The following is a 7,840-nucleotide window of genomic DNA, read 5'->3' on the forward strand; positions in this document are numbered from 1 at the left end:
CTCGTTAAAGCAGGCAACAATCGACAATTTTTTCATTACAGAGTAGGCTCATCGACAAACCTATGTTGTTTTGCTTTGAAAAGTACATATGTACTGTACGTGTAATTGTTTTATTTTCAGTAGTAAGTTACATTGTTTTGAGCAAGTGTGTCATATAAATCAAACTAAATGCTGAGTATTTGTCTCCGTATGTGTACTCGACATTTGATCCGCTTGATACTCCACAACTCTGGTGAACTCGGATATTAGAATCACCCGCTTATTAGAATCAAATTTGTCCGGCCCAAAGTGATTCTATTAAACGGGTCCCACTGTATATATGTATATGTATATATATATATATATATATATATATATATATATATATATATATATATATATATGTATATATATATATGTATATGTATATATATGTATATATATGTATATATATGTATATATATATATATATGTATATATATATATATATGTATATATATGTATATATATGTATATATATATATATGTATATATATATATATATATGTATATATATATATATATATGTATATATATATGTATATATGTATATATATATGTATATATGTATATATATGTATATATATATATATATATATATATATGTATATATATGTATATATATATATATATATGTATATATATATATATATATATATATATATATATATATATATATATATATATATATATATATATATATATATACATATAAGTAGGGTGAATATACTGGTTCTAGCTCACTTTTCCCCATGTAAATGAATGGGGGATTTTCAGCGATTCCCTTTTTTTTCCCTGAAAATAAACCCCCTTTTTATCCGTTTTTCCCTGCTGTGCAGGGGTTTAGCTTTTTGTGAGGCAATGTTTTATGGTCGGATGCCCTTCCTGGACGCCTCTTACAACACAGGGATATGGTACACCTATTCTAACCGGGGCATACACCGGGACCAGTATACTGGTACTCATTTCGCCGACCTCGGAAGGATGACAGGCTGAGTCAACCCCTTGGTGTTAATTCAGCAGCTGAGCGGGATTCGAACTCGGGACACTGGGATCCCAAGCCGCCACCCTAACCACTAAGCCAACACCAGGCTTTGTATATATATAACCAGGCTATCCCAAGGTATATTTATTTGTCTCCCCTTTAACCTGGAGGTTGATCAGCTCACTCATTGAACCTATAAAGATTTGTTCATTCTCAAATTCCTTCAATAGTTTAATTTTCTTTGCACAATAATCCCCATCTAAAACATTTGAATCTTTATATTTTTTAAGATACCCCTTTTGTGCCATTACGAAATGATAAACTTCTCTTAATGATCTCATCTGACCACCGCCCGAGTTGCAAATCATTTTTGTGTATAAACCACGCCATAAAAAAGTTTTGTTTCAAATGTTTTCAGTTCATGCCGTGAAAATGAGGAAGTGTTTTTTGACACGGTCGTGCTGTGTGGTTTTAGACAGTCATGCTGTGAAAAAATAGGAACTATTCTGTGAGACAAGGTCTCGTGTTTATATTTTATCTCAGAACACGAACTGAAAACATTTGAATCAAAACCATTTTAAGTATGTTTTGTAAATGATTCATACAATCGCCCAGTTATTTTCCAAGCTGTCATTTCCTGTGGCCGCACCCAATGTTTAGGGAATTTTCTCATTGTAGCCTTATAAGTGATTCACCAGACAAAGTTTCTGCCAGACGGGATTTTCATTTTTACAACTGAGACATGGATGATCTCTCTTCCGATGAAGGCAAAAGCTTACTACAGAGTTGGTAAGTTTGTTTGGTTTTCTCTTTGAACGATGAAGCAAATGATTATTAATTAAATCATGATAATTCTGATATATATATATATATATATATATATATATATATATATATATATATATTTATATATTTTTCCCTGACAGGGCATTGGAAGAAATTGAGTTTACGTATCACGACGTGGTTCATGAAATTAATACTCTTATTGAAGAGATCAATGATTTTAGAAGAGAATTGAAAGACATTTTCAATGAGTGGCACGAAGTCTTATCACGTCCTATCATCTCGAAGGAATTAAACCAATGGTGAGACACGTGTGTGTGTGTCTGTCTTCCGACCTACCTCTCTCTGCTCTTATTGAAGAGATCAATGATTTATAATGACTGGTCTCTGATCTCGAATGAATTAAACCAATGGTGAGACACGTGTGTCTATGTGTGTCTATGCGTGTGCGTGTGCGTGTGCGTGTGCGTGTGCGTGTGCGTGTGCGTGTGCGTGTGCGTGTGCGTGTGCGTGTGTGTGTGTGTGTGTGTTGCTTTCCCTGTCTGTCTGTCTCTTCATCTATACCCTTGACTTTTTTTTTTTTTTTTCAGCACTATCGCACAACATCAGCTGTTGAAGCAATCTTGTACAACACATGATTTTCTGGAGGTAAATATTTCTGAATTATTATTAATATCACTCTCTCTTTAGAATGTCGTCTAATGTTGGTTGCATTATTAGTTTGAACGCGGTTTTGTCAGTACACTGGAATTAATTTTATTGACCTTGAAAGGATGACAGGCTGAGTCGGCCTCCTGGTGTGTTAATTCAGTGGTCAACGAGGCTTACTCATATTACCATGTAATTATTATCCACTTTTTGTTTCAAAACAGAATATGGTGTCTGAGTTTCGAAATCACAAGACATCTGGAGAAGATTGCTGGGAAAGATTATACATTCTCGCAAATGAATATTTAATATTTTCAATATTAATAAATTATATTTGTTTTGTATACAATTACTTGATTCTGAATTACAAGAAGAGGATCAAAACATGAAGGGAGGGTAGGTGCGCCCCCCAATGACCCATCACCCCCTCATCCCATCCCTCCCCTCCCCATGTGTGTGTGTGGGGAAGGGTGGGGGTGGGATGAGGGAGGTGGTGGGTCAAAGGTGGGGCGCACAGGGGGATGAGGGGGTGGGGCTTGTGTGGGAGGGGCTTGTGTGGGCGGGGCTTCGGTGGGGCTTGTGTGGGCGGGGTGTGGGTGGGGCTTGTGTGGGTGGGGCTTGTGTGGGAGGGGTTTATGTGGGCGGGGCTTCGGTGGGGCTTGTGTGGGCGGGGTGTGTGTGGGCGGGGTTTATGTGGGTGGGGCTTGTGTGGGAGGGGTTTATGTGGGTGGGGCTTATGTGGGCGGGGCTTCGGTGGGTCTTGTGTGGTCGGGATGTGTGTGGGCGGGGTTTATGTGGGTGGAGCTTGTGTGGGAGGGGTTTATGTGGACAGGGTTTATGTGTGTGGAGTTTTTGTGTGGAGCTTGTGTAGACAGGACTTATGTGGGAGGGGTTGATGTGGGCAGGGTTTATGTGGGCAGGGGTTTATGTGGGTGGAGCTTATGTGGGAGGGGCGAATGTGGATGAGGTTTGTGTGGATCAATGGATGGGTGGAGAGATGGGTGGATGAGTGGAGCTTGTGTGGATGGGTGGATAATTTTTTAATTAAATAAACATGTTGTGTGTGGGGGAACTAATTAACTAATCACTAATTATGTGAATATGGGTGGAGCTTGTGTGTGTGTGGAGCTTGTGTGGAGCTTGTGTGGAGCTTGTGTGGAGCTTGTGTGGGGTTTGTGTGTGGTGGGGTTTGTGTGGGGTTTGTGTGGGGTTTGTGTGGGTGGGGCTTGTGTGGGTGGAATCAAAAAGGGGCGGAGTCAAAAAATTTCAATTTATCTTTGTCTTTTGTAATTCCTGTGAATAAAATGAACCTAAAATCTCTTCCCCTTCCAAATCATATATCTTATAAGTCCAAGGAACCGTATCTATTACATCAACAATTTTAAAAAGTTCTTTCGTCCATCGTTCAGTAAAACCCTTTTCAAAATGAGATTTCCACCTATATATTCTTACGATATCACCAACTTTGAACTTAGGTTTTCTGACATTAATCTTTTTCATATTTTAATTTTGTAAATGTTTCTGATGGTTTCATATTTGTTGCCGTGTGAATCGTGTCATTATACTTATCCACAATATCCTGAATAAAAGATGACCATTGTTGTGAACCGAGTTGTGTGAATTTTTTATATAGTCTCTCTTTTAAGGTACGATTAAAACGTTCAACAACAACTGCCTTCCCTTCATTAAAGGTACTGTATAATGTAATACTGTTATTTTTTAGAAAATTCATAAATGTCTTGTTATAAAACTCTCTACCCTCATCAGTCCACAATTTTTTAGGTTTTCTCTTACTTTTATAAAATATCTGTTGAAAAGCTAACATAAGAGTATTACCTGTTTTGTTTTTTAAAGGGACAACCCACACATATCTACTCCTCAAATCAATAACGGTTAAAGCATACTTGTACCCCTTATCATTATTGAGTTCAATCAAATCAGCAGACCAGATATAATCTACTTCCTTGGAATAAACTTTCCTTCTCTGAAACTTTGTGAATATTGGTTTATGTAATTCATCAGCTAATTGCTCTTCAGTCTTAATGACATCATTAGAGCTTACAAGTTTTTTGAATTTCCAAGTCCAAGTTTCAATTTAGCACTGATCATCTTCTTCACAATGAACCGATCAACTTTTTCTCTCAAGGTTGGATTTTGTATCAGAGACAAATTATACAACATTTCTCTATCAGCTTCATGCTTTTCTTCCAACGTTGTGGTATTCCCATAATCAATATCGTGTCTCATGCACACTTCATCAACTCTATTGATAGGCTGACTCCAGGATTTAGGATTGTCTGCCTCATCTAATCTTTTATCCAAGTTTGTACCTGGACCACAGAAAGAATACCCTGGAAGATGTAATTCCCGTGGTATTCCAGTAGTTGTAAATTTACTTCCTGATAAAAACTTTTGTATATCTCCTCCGAGTTTGTGTTTGGAGATAAATTGATTTTTTTTGAACCACACACCGAACATATACCTTTTTGGATAACCCTGTTATTTTTACTTTTAATATATGAAATATTTTTAGTATTAGTTTTTCTTTTTACATTTGAGACAATAACTCATTTATTTATGTGAAAAAGTCCTGCAGAGTGCAAAAACCTTTTAGTTTCCAACATGCACATTTGAATCTTAATTTTTAAAACATAAAGAATCCTAAGAAATGCCTTCACTCTCTCCTCCATTTATTTAAGAAAAAAAACTTGAATTAAAATGAATAGCTTGACGATGTCAATCGTCTTGAAGAAAATATTGCAAATCGACTTGTCAATTCTTTGTTTTCCTCCTCGGTGGGTTGAGTTATTTTCTGTAATACCACCAATCTTTTTTGAATCTCACTGGTTTCCATATTTTGATATTTATTTTGTCTCGCTCTTTCCTCCCTCTCCTCCCTCTCTCTCTTCTCTTTTTCCTCCTTCTCTTTCTTCTCCCTCTCCTCCTTCTCTCTCTTCTCTCTTTCCTCCTTCTCTTTCTTCTCCCTCTCCTCCTTCTCTCTCTTCTCTCTTTCCTCCTTCTCTTTCTTCTCCCTCTCCTCCTTCTCTCTCTTCTCATTTTCCTCCTCTTCCCTCTCTTCTTCAACTCCTTCCTCATCCCTTACTATCCTTGAATCGTTTACACCCCATAGAATATTATACATATATTCATCAGGATTTCTTGTTATTCCTGCATCGAAAATAATTTTTTTACAACAGGAAACCAATAAAATTTCTTTTGAATTTCTAAAAGAGCCTTACCTTTTCTTAACTTTATAATTTTTTTCATTATTTAACATTCTAATTAAATCTAAAGTTGTCGGTTTATCAACATCAGCATAATGCCAATCTTTTATTGAAAATACCTCATTCTTATGTTGTAGAACATATTTATTAAAATACCGAATACCCTTTTCTTGAAGGTATGCTTGGACACAGAAATGATAATTTTCTTGAAGCCTTCTTGCTGTCATTTATGTATTAGAAATATATGTTAGAATAATATTATGGCACGAAACACCTCCCCATCTTCCCATAGTTAAATCATTTTGTATTTCCTTACTTATTATATATATAATCCTGTTTTTTTCTGTTTTCATGAGATAAACAAGGGCAAAACCATTATTATATTTACCCTTATTAAATTCTTTTATTTGTTGTTTACTAATCGTGGACCCACAAAACTCATTCTCGATACCAAGTGGATAATATTCTTCCTTACGAGACTGATTTAATTGTTCCAGGTCTTCGAGGTTAATTTTAAATGACCAATTATACCCTAAATCATTCATATCATACCCCCATTGTTCTATTCTCATACAAACGATACGCCCTTCTTTATAAAAATTTATTTTTAATTCGAACTGTGAATTCTGTATGACCTGGAGATAATATCAACACTTCTGTATCTTTGGAATACACAGCCGTTTTATTTAAGGATATATATTGTGATAAATCGCTTAATCTCACCAAGTCATTCGCGTCAGTCGGGCTTGGATAATTTTTTAATTTAAAAGCATTTTTCATGTTAATATTTTTGGTTATATTATATTTATGTCGTTCAGCCTGTGCCTTTGTGTAATAATTTGATAAATCAATATCCAGTTCTTGAGATACACCAAAGATAGAACCATCTTTACCAACATAAGTCATTTATATTAGATTAAAAATAATATCATAAAATTTTATATTTTTGTTGAGTTGAAATAACACATATAGACATAATTGACCACAACACTTGGAATTTAATTCTTGGACTTGAAATGTTTGATAAACACCATTCTGTAAGAATTTTAAAACTTCAACAGGTGGTGGAAGGCCAAAACTATCAAAATAATATTTGTCTTGACTATTAAAAATACAAACCCAATGAGAACCGTTCCCATTATTATCTTCTAAGTTCATAATAATATTCTTTGTATGTTTCGGCACATTTGTTAATTCATCTCTCATACAAATAACCACATTATGAATTTTTAATTTCTTACAATATTTGACAAGTTGTAAATTTGATGTTGTATTCTTTCCAAATTTTTCCAACCACTCATCAATGCTCATTTATTTATTAGAAAGATATAATCCATTACCTCTTTTCGTTAATTTTACACCTGCTTGTGCAATAGAAGAAAGCATATCTCCAACTAACAATCTCGCTTTATCAGGCAGACCTTCAAGTTTTTCAGCAAAATCTACAATTACGCCACTTCCACTAATTTGTTTCTCCAACTCTTTGTTATGTCTTTCCAATTCTTTTTGAGCCTGGAGTTGAGCCTTCCTTTCGTTGGCAGTTTTCACCGCTGTTGAAATACCACCCATCAATGCTCCAACCGCACTTAAACCAGCAAATAAAGGAATTAGAAATGGGAGAAATCCTCCACTCGTCGCTCTTATTGAATATTTTTTCAACATTGGTTTTGTCATTTTAATTTTAAGTGAGCCAGTGTCATTCAAGATTTTAACCTGTTCTCTTGTGAGCAAAACATCAATTCTTACTGCTCCTTTTCTCTGAATTGTATTAACGTTAATCGTACAAGGCATTTGATTTTGAACACAAGATGATAGTTTATGAAGATTGATTTGATTAACATATACCCCAGTTGGTACTTTGCCACTCATTTATTTAACAAAAAATTATGTGAGGCTAATCATCACACCATTATCTGTATTAATCTGCAATTCTGTTTCTTCCAAAAGCAAACAATATGTATCAACTTCTTCACTCTCTCCTCTTTCAATGTATAGGGAAGTATCCACTCGATTAGACTTTATAGTTTCCTTTTGCGCGCTCAGGTCAAACGCATAGATTGTATACAAACTTTTAAATGCTGTCATATCCAAAATAGGTTCTTTATTTCCATTACTTTCACACACCTTTTGGTAAGACTTGTATGCTTCAGCAAAATCATTTTTTCCCAATTAATTTCCAATC

The 7,840-nt window shown here is 35.2% G+C and overlaps 1 protein-coding gene and 1 long non-coding RNA gene across 10 annotated transcripts in view; one reads left to right on the plus strand and one right to left on the minus strand.

The window, feature by feature from the left end:
- LOC147027157 (ubiquitin carboxyl-terminal hydrolase 14-like) overlaps positions 1 to 7,840 on the minus strand; it is a 165,896-nt gene that overhangs the window by 26,796 nt on the left and 131,260 nt on the right. The gene's annotated exons all lie outside the window — the stretch shown is intronic.
- On the plus strand, positions 752 to 2,823 carry LOC147027158 (uncharacterized). Its single transcript, XR_015057960.1, has 4 exons — positions 752 to 1,792; positions 1,930 to 2,088; positions 2,377 to 2,434; positions 2,659 to 2,823. It is a non-coding gene; the product is annotated as an uncharacterized LOC147027158 (long non-coding RNA).

The sequence above is a fragment of the Eptatretus burgeri genome, chromosome 5 (assembly GCF_056783735.1).
Source record: "Eptatretus burgeri isolate ZD-2024b chromosome 5, Ebu_testis_v1, whole genome shotgun sequence".
In the NCBI taxonomy this organism is placed as follows: domain Eukaryota; kingdom Metazoa; phylum Chordata; class Myxini; order Myxiniformes; family Myxinidae; genus Eptatretus; species Eptatretus burgeri.